This window comes from Pleurodeles waltl, chromosome 1_1 (assembly GCF_031143425.1).
Source record: "Pleurodeles waltl isolate 20211129_DDA chromosome 1_1, aPleWal1.hap1.20221129, whole genome shotgun sequence".
NCBI lineage: Eukaryota > Metazoa > Chordata > Amphibia > Caudata > Salamandridae > Pleurodeles > Pleurodeles waltl.
The window spans coordinates 971,192,475-971,207,676 of NC_090436.1; the positions used below are offsets into that span (position 1 = coordinate 971,192,475).

At 45.9% G+C, this 15,202-nt stretch overlaps 1 long non-coding RNA gene across 1 annotated transcript in view; it reads left to right on the forward strand.

Annotated features, from left to right (window-relative positions):
• The first annotated feature begins 1,657 nt into the window (after positions 1–1,657).
• Positions 1,658–15,202, forward strand: part of LOC138285592 (uncharacterized) — an 88,015-nt gene continuing 74,470 nt past the window's right edge. The window contains exon 1 of the long non-coding RNA XR_011201622.1: positions 1,658–1,725. This is a non-coding gene — a long non-coding RNA (uncharacterized lncRNA). The remainder of the gene's footprint in view (positions 1,726–15,202) is intronic.

The window sequence follows — 15,202 nt, forward strand, 5'->3', positions numbered from 1 at the left end:
CCACGGAATGTCACGCGATTTGTGGACTTTCGGTACCGCATTTTCCTTCAAAACAATTCTATGTGTGAAGTTCTTAAGCGCACCAATATTTTCAGAAAAGAGTTCTGGAAACCCGTTCCTCAATGTGAGACTATAATCTTTGTAGTCACTCACTACCTTAACCTGTTCCATACCATTAGGGTCCAACACAATGTTCAAGGCTCTTTGATCCAACCAACCCAATACCGCTGGGCCTTCTTCGGCAACATATAATTTACCTACGGTTCTCCTGCCCTCAAATTCAAAGACTACTTCTCTAAATCCGATCATAGGAATGGATTCACCTGTGAAACTCTCCGGAGACACATCTGTGGGATTTAAGGTGGATCCAAGAACCTTTTTGAATTTATTCTCCCACAGATTCTTGTTTATAATTGTGTACGGGGAACTGGAGTCTGTTACAATCAGTACATGCACTCCCCCCAAGAGAATTTTGCATACAGGCTTGTTCCTAGATTGCATACTTAAGTGTGAGACACAAGAATTTTCTGTTTTATTTACTTCCTCGCAATCTCCTACAATTGAGGTATCAATATCCCTGTTAATACCTAAGACACACTCATGGACTTTTGAATCAACGCTAGAATCAGAATTGCATTCTGAATCAGATTTACTGATAACTGCCTGCAACCTTCCTGCCTTTCTTACATACCTTGGCAAAATGGCCCTTAATACCACACTTAGCACACTGTTGGTCACGCGCAGGGCATTTCTTGTAAAATGCTAAATTCTACTTACTCCCACAGCGAAAACACTTTCGTTCAATATTCTTTCTTTCAAGTTGCTTTCTTTGTGTTTCTTCCTTATTCTTTTTAAATTTAACCTTGCTAACTACTTCGTTCTGTACCTCTTTTTTTTCACAAGAAATAGCCTTTGCACACTTATTCGAAATTTCAGCTTTTTTGACTAGAGCCACAACTTCCTCCAACTGTGACTCTCCATGTACCCACAATCTCTCTTGAATGTGAGAATTGTTTACATGCATAATAATCTGATCCCTAGATCAATTCATTATGCAACCCACCAAACCTACAGGTAAGTGCCAGGTTATTTAGTTCCGAGACATATTCTTCAATAGATTCTGTTTTCTGTTGTTTCCTACTAAAAAAATTGTATCTGTCAATAGCAATACAGACCGACGTCGAATAATATCTATCAAGGTCTTCTAAGGCATGAGAAAAAACATTTGAGTCCCCATCTTGTTGAACTTTCTTTTCCAATTAGTTATACACCTTAAGACCCATCAGACCCAAGCATTGTAACAAAATCTTCTTCTTTTTAATTTGAGTTATGTCTTCGTCATCAATAGTGTCCAAATAATAAAAAACATATTCTTTCCACTCCAGCCATTTAACGTGTTGATCACCAGTGGAACTCAGAAAAGGTTGTGGAGGAGTAAGGGTAAAGGTTTGAGCAGCACTCTTTTTTTTTTTACCCTGAAGGAAAAATAACAAGACAAATGGAAAAAAACATTTAAAAAAAAACTGTGAAGGAAATCTTTTACAGTGACAAACAGTACATCCAAGATGGCCGCTGAAAAGATACCTCCAGGAGTACTAGTCTACCAAGAGGAAGTAGAACTTAGTACACGCCCTAAACACACACCATGACTGCAAAGAGACCAGAGAGTGTGTGAAGGATACATTGAATAGTCGAGGCGGCACACTGCGCAATGTGCACACGAAGGTAATGTTAAATAAAAATTCTTTATCGACAGAATTTGCCAACGGTAAAAGCCACTTGCCGAAGTCAAGTGTATTACACTAATGATCCAGGACTTAAGCGGAACTTGCGCTTGCAGTAGTAGATGCGAGTGCGATGGCTAGCCTCGCGCCCTTCTTCCGTTACATGGGCGCAAGTGTTGGAGGAGCTGTGGGCGAGCGTGCAGCGGTGCGCAAGAGTGTGAGCCTCGTGCCCCTCTTCACCGCCTCGCACCACTTTAAAGTTCCTTGGGCGCGAGGGCGGCGGTTGATGCCTCGCGCCACTCTAAAGTTCCTTGGGCGCGAGAGCGACGGTTGATGCCTCGCGGCCGTCGCGCTTAGTTTAAACAGGAATAAGGTAAAGCAAAGCGTGAGTGCAACGTCCCCCAAAAATGTCCAAAAGGGGGCAGCGCAAAACAGGCTAGAGCGGCCCTGTGGATGGGCGTCCTAAGGCAGGACAAACCCGGTTATTGGAAGCAGGAGCTGTTGGCGCGCTACTCACTCCGTGTGGCCGAAGAGAAGGAGTTGAATCAGCGAGGGTTTAAGACTTCGAAGATGGTTGAAGTCCTCGTCGTCAATATTCTTGGAGTATAATGCAGCAGGAAGCAGAGTTTATCAACTGAAGTTTATTCAAGCCGTAGATGCACGCCAAAACACCTCCATCTGCCACCCCGTAATCTCCAACTGCCCCAACACTCCAACACTTGACATTCCATCCCATTCTTTTAATTACAAACATTCCTCTAAGCCATGGGTACTCACAAACTTTTTCTTCGGGGGCCAAAATTGCAGTATGGTTTGCGGCCGAGGGCCGCACTGAAGTGACAGCGGGGCGGGGCTTAGAGGGGCCGGGGCTTAGAGGGGGAACAACCACACCACCCCCTTTTTCAAAACAATGCCCCTACCCCAGTAACACACACAGCGCGCACACATACGGCGCCATCTGCTCTCACCCCTACCCCAGTAACACACACAGCGCCATCTGCTCTCACCCCTACCCCAGTAACACACACTACGCCATCTGCACACAGCGCCATCTGCTCCCACTCCTACCCCAGTAATACACACAGCGCCATCTGCTCTCACCCCTACCCCAGTAACACACACTGCGCCATCTGCTCCCACCCCTACCCCAGTAACACACACAGCGCCATCTGCACACAGCGCCATCTGCTCTCACCCCTACCCCAGTAACACACACTGCGCCATCTGCACACAGCGCCATCTGCTCCCACCCCTACCCCAGTAACACACACAGCGCCATCTACTCTCACCCCTACCCCAGTAACACACACTGCGCCATCTGCACACAGCGCCATCTGCTCCCACCCCTACCCCAGTAACACACACTGCGCCATCTGCACACAGCGCCATCTGCTCTCACCCCTACCCCAGTAACACACACAGCGCGCACACACACAGCGCCATCTGCTCTCACCCCTACCCCAGTAACACACACACACAGCGCACACACACAGCGCAATCTGCTCTCACGCCTACCCCAGTAACACACACTACATTAAAAACAAATAAATAAATAACCAAAGAGCCTTACCTGACTCAAAGCACTGTAAAGATGCCACAAATGTGGAACAGCAGGCAGGCAGGCGGGCAGCAGATGTGGAGCCGGTGACAGGAAGCAGACGACCAAAGCCCCATAAAAGCTAGCTGCAAGCGCTGACTTTTATGGGGCTTTGGCTTCCAGGATCATCAGGGCAACGCCATAAACTATGGCCGCCGTATGTAAACATAGAGGAGGGCCGCGGGAGCATGCTCCTGCGGCCCTCTTCTATGTTTACATACGGCTGCCATTATGATGTGGCGTTTGGTGTGCGTCTCGCGGGCCGCCAAGCTAGGTCCGTGGGGCCGCTGGCGGCCCGCGGGCCGTACTTTGAGTACCGTTGCGAGTCTAAGCTCTACATTCTAAGTAAGGAAAGACATTACATAACACCTTTCTTTAGTTTGTAGCACAGCGCACGAGCGAAAACATTTCCTTGTTGCTGTTTATATTGTTACCATGACAAAAGCGGTATTCTTTTGTTGCTCATGGTGAAGTGAATTTCATACGCATTTTTTTATTTATTTCAGTAGCTCCGCCTCGCTCCACTAGTTTCTCTTTAGGTTCTCAAGATATAAAGCATTTGCTGCACTTAAGGCAGGTTTATTAATCAAACAAAAACATTGAAACATAATAGTTATAGCTTTTTATGTTTTTATCTGCGTCCAGCAAATTTCTAATCGCACCTTCATTGCCATCTAGTGGCCATGTCATATTGGTACATCAAACATGTCATTCCAGCGAACCAATCAAGAATGTCACGTGAGGTGACACAATGAAAGATTCTTAACTCTCATATTGCGGGTGTAATCTTCACACAACACCCAAAGGATCGCAGAGTCCATTATCGTCAATTCACCAAAATGCCAGGGGTAGCGGAAGTGATATAGGACACCCATCACACGCCCTTTGTCCTTAAATTTCACTCTCAAACACGTGCTTGTGCGCACACACACAGACACACACTCTCTCATGTAAACACACACACTCACCTGCAAGCACCAACACAATAAACATGTAAAAACATTTTGTAAAATACGAGCTGCCCTTGCGTTCCAGTTGACTTTGCCACTACTGAAGCCAGAGGTCACAAAGGCAGTCTTAGGGGTCGCAAGGGGCAAGACATGGGTCGCAACTGCGACCCCTGGCAACCTCTGAATGACGTCTATGACCGTTTCTCGTCCAGTTGGAGAGATACCTGTGTGCAAGCAGTTAGATAAATTACCATAAATTGTGAAGGCCACAAGGCTCCACAGGAAACAACAAAGAGAGTCGTATTACGTTTCAAAGGATTAAGGAACAAGTTTTGGATAAATTAAGGTAATTCATTGATTAATTATTCAGATTTAAGTATCATCATTGCAGGTGTAAATAGTTCATCAGCTTATATTTCAATATAAGGAAAAATAGAACATTAAGAAGAAATAGAAAAATATGCAGCACATCCAAAAAGTGCGTTCCAGGAAGGAAACCCCTAATCTAAATTAAGCAAAATAGGTAGGGAAAGGGCGTTGGTGTGACGAGTAAAGTGAGATGTCAGCTTCTCACATAGGAATGCTTAACCGTTTAGCCTTGGAGATCGGTAGAGGTGAGAAGGGTCTTCTCAGTTAAAAGTCAGCAAGCATCTCTGTCCCTAGTCTAAGGAACACACACACTATTATTATTCAACAAGACAATAGTTTGCATTATTTCAGCTTGTCTCACTGTGGGGAACCAATCATTTTACTTTGAACGATGGGAGCAAACTCCCCTCTTTCTCAGGGTAACACAATGGTCGATGCATGGCTATGTCCTCGGATTGTTCCTGTGGAGAAACTGTTGGGTACAGTCAGCTCTTCCCACGAGTTGCACTCCCATCCTGGCATCTTTGTCTTCTTCCAGTGATTACCTCACTATCAGTTGTCTAATGCATGTTTTTCAACAAACTTTATTGCGTTTTGTTAAGTGTCTATTATCACATACATGGCAGAAATATTTGGACACATCATATAGCATTGGACAAAAAGAAAAAAGGGAGCACACTGCCTCACACTCCAGCAAAAAGTTAGCCCCAATGCATCATGGTAAATGCAGTCACTTCGTTTTGTGTTGAAAAAGTAATCAAAAGTCTTTCACCTAAGTAGGTGCAGCAAGTGCTGTGTATCTCTGGACACGTGTTTCTAGGTTTAGCCCGTCATCAGCAGAGAGCAGCCAAGTCTGTGGGGTTGCTTGAAATGCCGCCAAAAGTCTTCTCAGGTTTATGTACCACTCACTGGCGCACAGGTGCCTCACCAGAGCTCGTCAGCTCGTTAGCTCAAGGGAGCAGTCATTGGACAAAAAGAAAAAAGGGAGCACACTGCCTCACACTCCAGCAAAAAGTTAGCCCCAGTGCATCATGGTAAATGCAGTCACTTCGTTTTGTGTTGAAAAAGTAATCAAAAGTCTTTCACCTAAGTAGGTGCAGCAAGTGCTGTGTATCTCTGGACACGTGTTTCTAGGTTTAGCCCGTCATCAGCAGAGAGCAGCCAAGTCTGTGGGGTTGCTTGAAATGCCGCCAAAAGTCTTCTCAGGTTTATGTACCACTCACTGGCGCACAGGTGCCTCACCAGAGCTCGTCAGCTCGTTAGCTCAAGGGAGCAGTCATTGGACAAAAAGAAAAAAGGGAGCACACTGCCTCACACTCCAGCAAAAAGTTAGCCCCAATGCATCATGGTAAATGCAGTCACTTCGTTTTGTGTTGAAAAAGTAATCAAAAGTCTTTCACCTAAGTAGGTGCAGCAAGTGCTGTGTATCTCTGGACACGTGTTTCTAGGTTTAGCCCGTCATCAGCAGAGAGCAGCCAAGTCTGTGGGGTTGCTTGAAATGCCGCCAAAAGTCTTCTCAGGTTTATGTACCACTCACTGGCGCACAGGTGCCTCACCAGAGCTCGTCAGCTCGTTAGCTCAAGGGAGCAGTCATTGGACAAAAAGAAAAAAGGGAGCACACTGCCTCACACTCCAGCAAAAAGTTAGCCCCAATGCATCATGGTAAATGCAGTCACTTCGTTTTGTGTTGAAAAAGTAATCAAAAGTCTTTCACCTAAGTAGGTGCAGCAAGTGCTGTGTATCTCTGGACACGTGTTTCTAGGTTTAGCCCGTCATCAGCAGAGAGCAGCCAAGTCTGTGGGGTTGCTTGAAATGCCGCCAAAAGTCTTCTCAGGTTTATGTACCACTCACTGGCGCACAGGTGCCTCACCAGAGCTCGTCAGCTCGTTAGCTCAAGGGAGCAGTCATTGGACAAAAAGAAAAAAGGGAGCACACTGCCTCACACTCCAGCAAAAAGTTAGCCCCAATGCATCATGGTAAATGCAGTCACTTCGTTTTGTGTTGAAAAAGTAATCAAAAGTCTTTCACCTAAGTAGGTGCAGCAAGTGCTGTGTATCTCTGGACACGTGTTTCTAGGTTTAGCCCGTACTCAGCAGAGAGCAGCCAAGTCTGTGGGGTTGCTTGAAATGCCGCCAAAAGTCTTCTCAGGTTTATGTACCACTCACTGGCGCACAGGTGCCTCACCAGAGCTCGTCAGCTCGTTAGCTCAAGGGAGCAGTCATTGGACAAAAAGAAAAAAGGGAGCACACTGCCTCACACTCCAGCAAAAAGTTAGCCCCAATGCATCATGGTAAATGCAGTCACTTCGTTTTGTGTTGAAAAAGTAATCAAAAGTCTTTCACCTAAGTAGGTGCAGCAAGTGCTGTGTATCTCTGGACACGTGTTTCTAGGTTTAGCCCGTCATCAGCAGAGAGCAGCCAAGTCTGTGGGGTTGCTTGAAATGCCGCCAAAAGTCTTCTCAGGTTTATGTACCACTCACTGGCGCACAGGTGCCTCACCAGAGCTCGTCAGCTCGTTAGCTCAAGGGAGCAGTCATTGGACAAATAGAAAAAAGGGAGCACACTGCCTCACACTCCAGCAAAAAGTTAGCCCCAATGCATCATGGTAAATGCAGTCACTTCGTTTTGTGTTGAAAAAGTAATCAAAAGTCTTTCACCTAAGTAGGTGCAGCAAGTGCTGTGTATCTCTGGACACGTGTTTCTAGGTTTAGCCCGTCATCAGCAGAGAGCAGCCAAGTCTGTGGGGTTGCTTGAAATGCCGCCAAAAGTCTTCTCAGGTTTATGTACCACTCACTGGCGCACAGGTGCCTTACCAGAGCTCGTCAGCTCGTTAGCTCAAGGGAGCAGTCATTGGACAAAAAGAAAAAAGGGAGCACACTGCCTCACACTCCAGCAAAAAGTTAGCCCCAATGCATCATGGTAAATGCAGTCACTTCGTTTTGTGTTGAAAAAGTAATCAAAAGTCTTTCACCTAAGTAGGTGCAGCAAGTGCTGTGTATCTCTGGACACGTGTTTCTAGGTTTAGCCCGTCATCAGCAGAGAGCAGCCAAGTCTGTGGGGTTGCTTGAAATGCCGCCAAAAGTCTTCTCAGGTTTATGTACCACTCACTGGCGCACAGGTGCCTCACCAGAGCTCGTCAGCTCGTTAGCTCAAGGGAGCAGTCATTGGACAAAAAGAAAAAAGGGAGCACACTGCCTCACACTCCAGCAAAAAGTTAGCCCCAATGCATCATGGTAAATGCAGTCACTTCGTTTTGTGTTGAAAAAGTAATCAAAAGTCTTTCACCTAAGTAGGTGCAGCAAGTGCTGTGTATCTCTGGACACGTGTTTCTAGGTTTAGCCCGTCATCAGCAGAGAGCAGCCAAGTCTGTGGGGTTGCTTGAAATGCCGCCAAAAGTCTTCTCAGGTTTATGTACCACTCACTGGCGCACAGGTGCCTCACCAGAGCTCGTCAGCTCGTTAGCTCAAGCGAGCAGTCATTGGACAAAAAGAAAAAAGGGAGCACACTGCCTCACACTCCAGCAAAAAGTTAGCCCCAATGCATCATGGTAAATGCAGTCACTTCGTTTTGTGTTGAAAAAGTAATCAAAAGTCTTTCACCTAAGTAGGTGCAGCAAGTGCTGTGTATCTCTGGACACGTGTTTCTAGGTTTAGCCCGTCATCAGCAGAGAGCAGCCAAGTCTGTGGGGTTGCTTGAAATGCCGCCAAAAGTCTTCTCAGGTTTATGTACCACTCACTGGCGCACAGGTGCCTCACCAGAGCTCGTCAGCTCGTTAGCTCAAGGGAGCAGTCATTGGACAAAAAGAAAAAAGGGAGCACACTGCCTCACACTCCAGCAAAAAGTTAGCCCCAATGCATCATGGTAAATGCAGTCACTTCGTTTTGTGTTGAAAAAGTAATCAAAAGTCTTTCACCTAAGTAGGTGCAGCAAGTGCTGTGTATCTCTGGACACGTGTTTCTAGGTTTAGCCCGTCATCAGCAGAGAGCAGCCAAGTCTGTGGGGTTGCTTGAAATGCCGCCAAAAGTCTTCTCAGGTTTATGTACCACTCACTGGCGCACAGGTGCCTCACCAGAGCTCGTCAGCTCGTTAGCTCAAGGGAGCAGTCATTGGACAAAAAGAAAAAAGGGAGCACACTGCCTCACACTCCAGCAAAAAGTTAGCCCCAATGCATCATGGTAAATGCAGTCACTTCGTTTTGTGTTGAAAAAGTAATCAAAAGTCTTTCACCTAAGTAGGTGCAGCAAGTGCTGTGTATCTCTGGACACGTGTTTCTAGGTTTAGCCCGTCATCAGCAGAGAGCAGCCAAGTCTGTGGGGTTGCTTGAAATGCCGCCAAAAGTCTTCTCAGGTTTATGTACCACTCACTGGCGCACAGGTGCCTCACCAGAGCTCGTCAGCTCGTTAGCTCAAGGGAGCAGTCATTGGACAAAAAGAAAAAAGGGAGCACACTGCCTCACACTCCAGCAAAAAGTTAGCCCCAATGCATCATGGTAAATGCAGTCACTTCGTTTTGTGTTGAAAAAGTAATCAAAAGTCTTTCACCTAAGTAGGTGCAGCAAGTGCTGTGTATCTCTGGACACGTGTTTCTAGGTTTAGCCCGTCATCAGCAGAGAGCAGCCAAGTCTGTGGGGTTGCTTGAAATGCCGCCAAAAGTCTTCTCAGGTTTATGTACCACTCACTGGCGCACAGGTGCCTCACCAGAGCTCGTCAGCTCGTTAGCTCAAGGGAGCAGTCATTGGACAAAAAGAAAAAAGGGAGCACACTGCCTCACACTCCAGCAAAAAGTTAGCCCCAATGCATCATGGTAAATGCAGTCACTTCGTTTTGTGTTGAAAAAGTAATCAAAAGTCTTTCACCTAAGTAGGTGCAGCAAGTGCTGTGTATCTCTGGACACGTGTTTCTAGGTTTAGCCCGTCATCAGCAGAGAGCAGCCAAGTCTGTGGGGTTGCTTGAAATGCCGCCAAAAGTCTTCTCAGGTTTATGTACCACTCACTGGCGCACAGGTGCCTCACCAGAGCTCGTCAGCTCGTTAGCTCAAGGGAGCAGTCATTGGACAAAAAGAAAAAAGGGAGCACACTGCCTCACACTCCAGCAAAAAGTTAGCCCCAATGCATCATGGTAAATGCAGTCACTTCGTTTTGTGTTGAAAAAGTAATCAAAAGTCTTTCACCTAAGTAGGTGCAGCAAGTGCTGTGTATCTCTGGACACGTGTTTCTAGGTTTAGCCCGTCATCAGCAGAGAGCAGCCAAGTCTGTGGGGTTGCTTGAAATGCCGCCAAAAGTCTTCTCAGGTTTATGTACCACTCACTGGCGCACAGGTGCCTCACCAGAGCTCGTCAGCTCGTTAGCTCAAGGGAGCAGTCATTGGACAAAAAGAAAAAAGGGAGCACACTGCCTCACACTCCAGCAAAAAGTTAGCCCCAATGCATCATGGTAAATGCAGTCACTTCGTTTTGTGTTGAAAAAGTAATCAAAAGTCTTTCACCTAAGTAGGTGCAGCAAGTGCTGTGTATCTCTGGACACGTGTTTCTAGGTTTAGCCCGTCATCAGCAGAGAGCAGCCAAGTCTGTGGGGTTGCTTGAAATGCCGCCAAAAGTCTTCTCAGGTTTATGTACCACTCACTGGCGCACAGGTGCCTCACCAGAGCTCGTCAGCTCGTTAGCTCAAGGGAGCAGTCATTGGACAAAAAGAAAAAAGGGAGCACACTGCCTCACACTCCAGCAAAAAGTTAGCCCCAATGCATCATGGTAAATGCAGTCACTTCGTTTTGTGTTGAAAAAGTAATCAAAAGTCTTTCACCTAAGTAGGTGCAGCAAGTGCTGTGTATCTCTGGACACGTGTTTCTAGGTTTAGCCCGTCATCAGCAGAGAGCAGCCAAGTCTGTGGGGTTGCTTGAAATGCCGCCAAAAGTCTTCTCAGGTTTATGTACCACTCACTGGCGCACAGGTGCCTCACCAGAGCTCGTCAGCTCGTTAGCTCAAGGGAGCAGTCATTGGACAAAAAGAAAAAAGGGAGCACACTGCCTCACACTCCAGCAAAAAGTTAGCCCCAATGCATCATGGTAAATGCAGTCACTTCGTTTTGTGTTGAAAAAGTAATCAAAAGTCTTTCACCTAAGTAGGTGCAGCAAGTGCTGTGTATCTCTGGACACGTGTTTCTAGGTTTAGCCCGTCATCAGCAGAGAGCAGCCAAGTCTGTGGGGTTGCTTGAAATGCCGCCAAAAGTCTTCTCAGGTTTATGTACCACTCACTGGCGCACAGGTGCCTCACCAGAGCTCGTCCGCTCGTTAGCTCAAGGGAGCAGTCATTGGACAAAAAGAAAAAAGGGAGCACACTGCCTCACACTCCAGCAAAAAGTTAGCCCCAATGCATCATGGTAAATGCAGTCACTTCGTTTTGTGTTGAAAAAGTAATCAAAAGTCTTTCACCTAAGTAGGTGCAGCAAGTGCTGTGTATCTCTGGACACGTGTTTCTAGGTTTAGCCCGTCATCAGCAGAGAGCAGCCAAGTCTGTGGGGTTGCTTGAAATGCCGCCAAAAGTCTTCTCAGGTTTATGTACCACTCACTGGCGCACAGGTGCCTCACCAGAGCTCGTCCGCTCGTTAGCTCAAGGGAGCAGTCATTGGACAAAAAGAAAAAAGGGAGCACACTGCCTCACACTCCAGCAAAAAGTTAGCCCCAATGCATCATGGTAAATGCAGTCACTTCGTTTTGTGTTGAAAAAGTAATCAAAAGTCTTTCACCTAAGTAGGTGCAGCAAGTGCTGTGTATCTCTGGACACGTGTTTCTAGGTTTAGCCCGTCATCAGCAGAGAGCAGCCAAGTCTGTGGGGTTGCTTGAAATGCCGCCAAAAGTCTTCTCAGGTTTATGTACCACTCACTGGCGCACAGGTGCCTCACCAGAGCTCGTCAGCTCGTTAGCTCAAGGGAGCAGTCATTGGACAAAAAGAAAAAAGGGAGCACACTGCCTCACACTCCAGCAAAAAGTTAGCCCCAATGCATCATGGTAAATGCAGTCACTTCGTTTTGTGTTGAAAAAGTAATCAAAAGTCTTTCACCTAAGTAGGTGCAGCAAGTGCTGTGTATCTCTGGACACGTGTTTCTAGGTTTAGCCCGTCATCAGCAGAGAGCAGCCAAGTCTGTGGGGTTGCTTGAAATGCCGCCAAAAGTCTTCTCAGGTTTATGTACCACTCACTGGCGCACAGGTGCCTCACCAGAGCTCGTCAGCTCGTTAGCTCAAGGGAGCAGTCATTGGACAAAAAGAAAAAAGGGAGCACACTGCCTCACACTCCAGCAAAAAGTTAGCCCCAATGCATCATGGTAAATGCAGTCACTTCGTTTTGTGTTGAAAAAGTAATCAAAAGTCTTTCACCTAAGTAGGTGCAGCAAGTGCTGTGTATCTCTGGACACGTGTTTCTAGGTTTAGCCCGTCATCAGCAGAGAGCAGCCAAGTCTGTGGGGTTGCTTGAAATGCCGCCAAAAGTCTTCTCAGGTTTATGTACCACTCACTGGCGCACAGGTGCCTCACCAGAGCTCGTCAGCTCGTTAGCTCAAGGGAGCAGTCATTGGACAAAAAGAAAAAAGGGAGCACACTGCCTCACACTCCAGCAAAAAGTTAGCCCCAATGCATCATGGTAAATGCAGTCACTTCGTTTTGTGTTGAAAAAGTAATCAAAAGTCTTTCACCTAAGTAGGTGCAGCAAGTGCTGTGTATCTCTGGACACGTGTTTCTAGGTTTAGCCCGTCATCAGCAGAGAGCAGCCAAGTCTGTGGGGTTGCTTGAAATGCCGCCAAAAGTCTTCTCAGGTTTATGTACCACTCACTGGCGCACAGGTGCCTCACCAGAGCTCGTCAGCTCGTTAGCTCAAGGGAGCAGTCATTGGACAAAAAGAAAAAAGGGAGCACACTGCCTCACACTCCAGCAAAAAGTTAGCCCCAATGCATCATGGTAAATGCAGTCACTTCGTTTTGTGTTGAAAAAGTAATCAAAAGTCTTTCACCTAAGTAGGTGCAGCAAGTGCTGTGTATCTCTGGACACAGACACACACTCTCTCATGTAAACACACACACTCACCTGCAAGCACCAACACAATAAACATGTAAAAACATTTTGTAAAATACGAGCTGCCCTTGCGTTCCAGTTGACTTTGCCACTACTGAAGCCAGAGGTCACAAAGGCAGTCTTAGGGGTCGCAAGGGGCAAGACATGGGTCGCAACTGCGACCCCTGGCAACCTCTGAATGACGTCTATGACCGTTTCTCGTCCAGTTGGAGAGATACCTGTGTGCAAGCAGTTAGATAAATTACCATAAATTGTGAAGGCCACAAGGCTCCACAGGAAACAACAAAGAGAGTCGTATTACGTTTCAAAGGATTAAGGAACAAGTTTTGGATAAATTAAGGTAATTCATTATTCATTAATTATTCAGATTTAAGTATCATCATTGCAGGTGTAATTAGTTCATCAGCTTATATTTCAATATAAGGAAAAATAGATCATTAAGAAGAAATAGAAAAATATGCAGCACATCCAAAAAGTGCGTTCCAGGAAGGAAACCCCTAATCTAAATTAAGCAAAATAGGTAGGGAAAGGGCGTTGGTGTGACGAGTAAAGTGAGATGTCAGCTTCTCACATAGGAATGCTTAACCGTTTAGCCTTGGAGATCGGTAGAGGTGAGAAGGGTCTTCTCAGTTAAAAGTCAGCAAGCATCTCTGTCCCTAGTCTAAGGAACACACACACTATTATTATTCAACAAGACAATAGTTTGCATTATTTCAGCTTGTCTCACTGTGGGGAACCAATCATTTTACTTTGAACGATGGGAGCAAACTCCCCTCTTTCTCAGGGTAACACAATGGTCGATGCATGGCTATGTCCTCGGATTGTTCCTGTGGAGAAACTGTTGGGTACAGTCAGCTCCTCCCACGAGTTGCACTCCCATCCTGGCATCTTTGTCTTCTTCCAGTGATTACCTCACTATCAGTTGTCTAATGCATGTTTTTCAACAAACTTTATTGCGTTTTGTTAAGTGTCTATTATCACATACATGGCAGAAATATTTGGACACATCATATAGCATATAAGGATGAGATGGTAATTACATCATGTCATAGATATTCCATAGCATACAACATATTTATCATACCACATTTTTCAAATCACTTCAAAATGTGTTTCTATCAGAAATATAGATCACACTTATCAGGTGTTTACAATATATAAACACATTAATAGCAACAAATGGAACAAAAGGAAAGGAAACAAGGAACCACTGATTGAACCCCAAACCTCCTCCTGCAGCCCCAAGCTTTCATTTCAACACTCTGCCTCTGAGGTCTATGTTGTATCTAAGTGGGGAGTTCATATGTACGTACCTCCTGTGCATGAATATATGAGGATAACACTGCGTAGGATTAGATTGTGCTACGGATTAGCAAAATAAGATCAAGAACGTGTATTGGAAAAGTACCATATTGATCAGTGGGACATGAGGCCACAAACATGTTGATGTGTCTGCAACACAGCGATAGGACAAACCTTGCACAGTAGACTCCCTCAATCCGTTGTCTGAAACATAGCAATATGTTATTCATTAGCTAAAGAGGCATCTGGGAAAATACAGCATCTGCAGTGGAAAAACACATAATCGTGCAAAAATAACGAAAGGGAAATGGGCACGCGTCTTAGCCTTAAATGTGTATTACACAACAATAAAAATGGCACTAACAATGCAGCTAACTTAAGTTGCATAGTATGTCAACTCAAATGCTGAATATAATGGCTTAATGTGGTTATCTACTACACCTTATATGAATAATATGCACACAATATGTAAACCACTCTGTGCTAATAATTATGCAAGTGAACATTTGCTCTCTCAATTCTCCCCTCTGATATCCTCAATAGCCATCACATTAAACACAAATGTATCTTCAAGAAACATTTTGGCCCTCATTATGACCCTGGCAATGAGTGATAAAGTTGCAGTAATACTGCTAACAGGCTGGCGGTAATTACCACCAAATTATGACCATGGCGGTGCTTACTCCCATAGACAGCCAATGTATTACACCAACCGCCAGGGTGGAAACAACACTCACCACGACATTAGCCGTCAACAGCCAGGTGGAAGACAAAGTACCACCCACCATATTTTGACACATCAATCCGCCACTTTTTCTGGGGCGGTATTAACGCCATCAAAAGCCTGGCGGAAACGCTTCACAGAAGAGAAAGGACTCACCATCGAAGACACAGGGAAGAACATCGCCGCCATGGAACCAGAACTGCAAGTCTTCCTGATTCTCATCTACGTCATGCTCCACCTGGAACACCAACGCTGACGAAGACGATGACTGTGAGTACAGCCACCTAGCACACAAGGGAGGGAGGCAGGGAAACAAGAGTGACACACACACGCACGACACACACCCGACACACACACGCACGACACACACCTGACACACACACACACCATACACACACACACCATACACACAGCCAGCTGTACACAAAAAACAATGGCACACAATACACGTCACAATAATGCAAGGACAAGAATGCACTA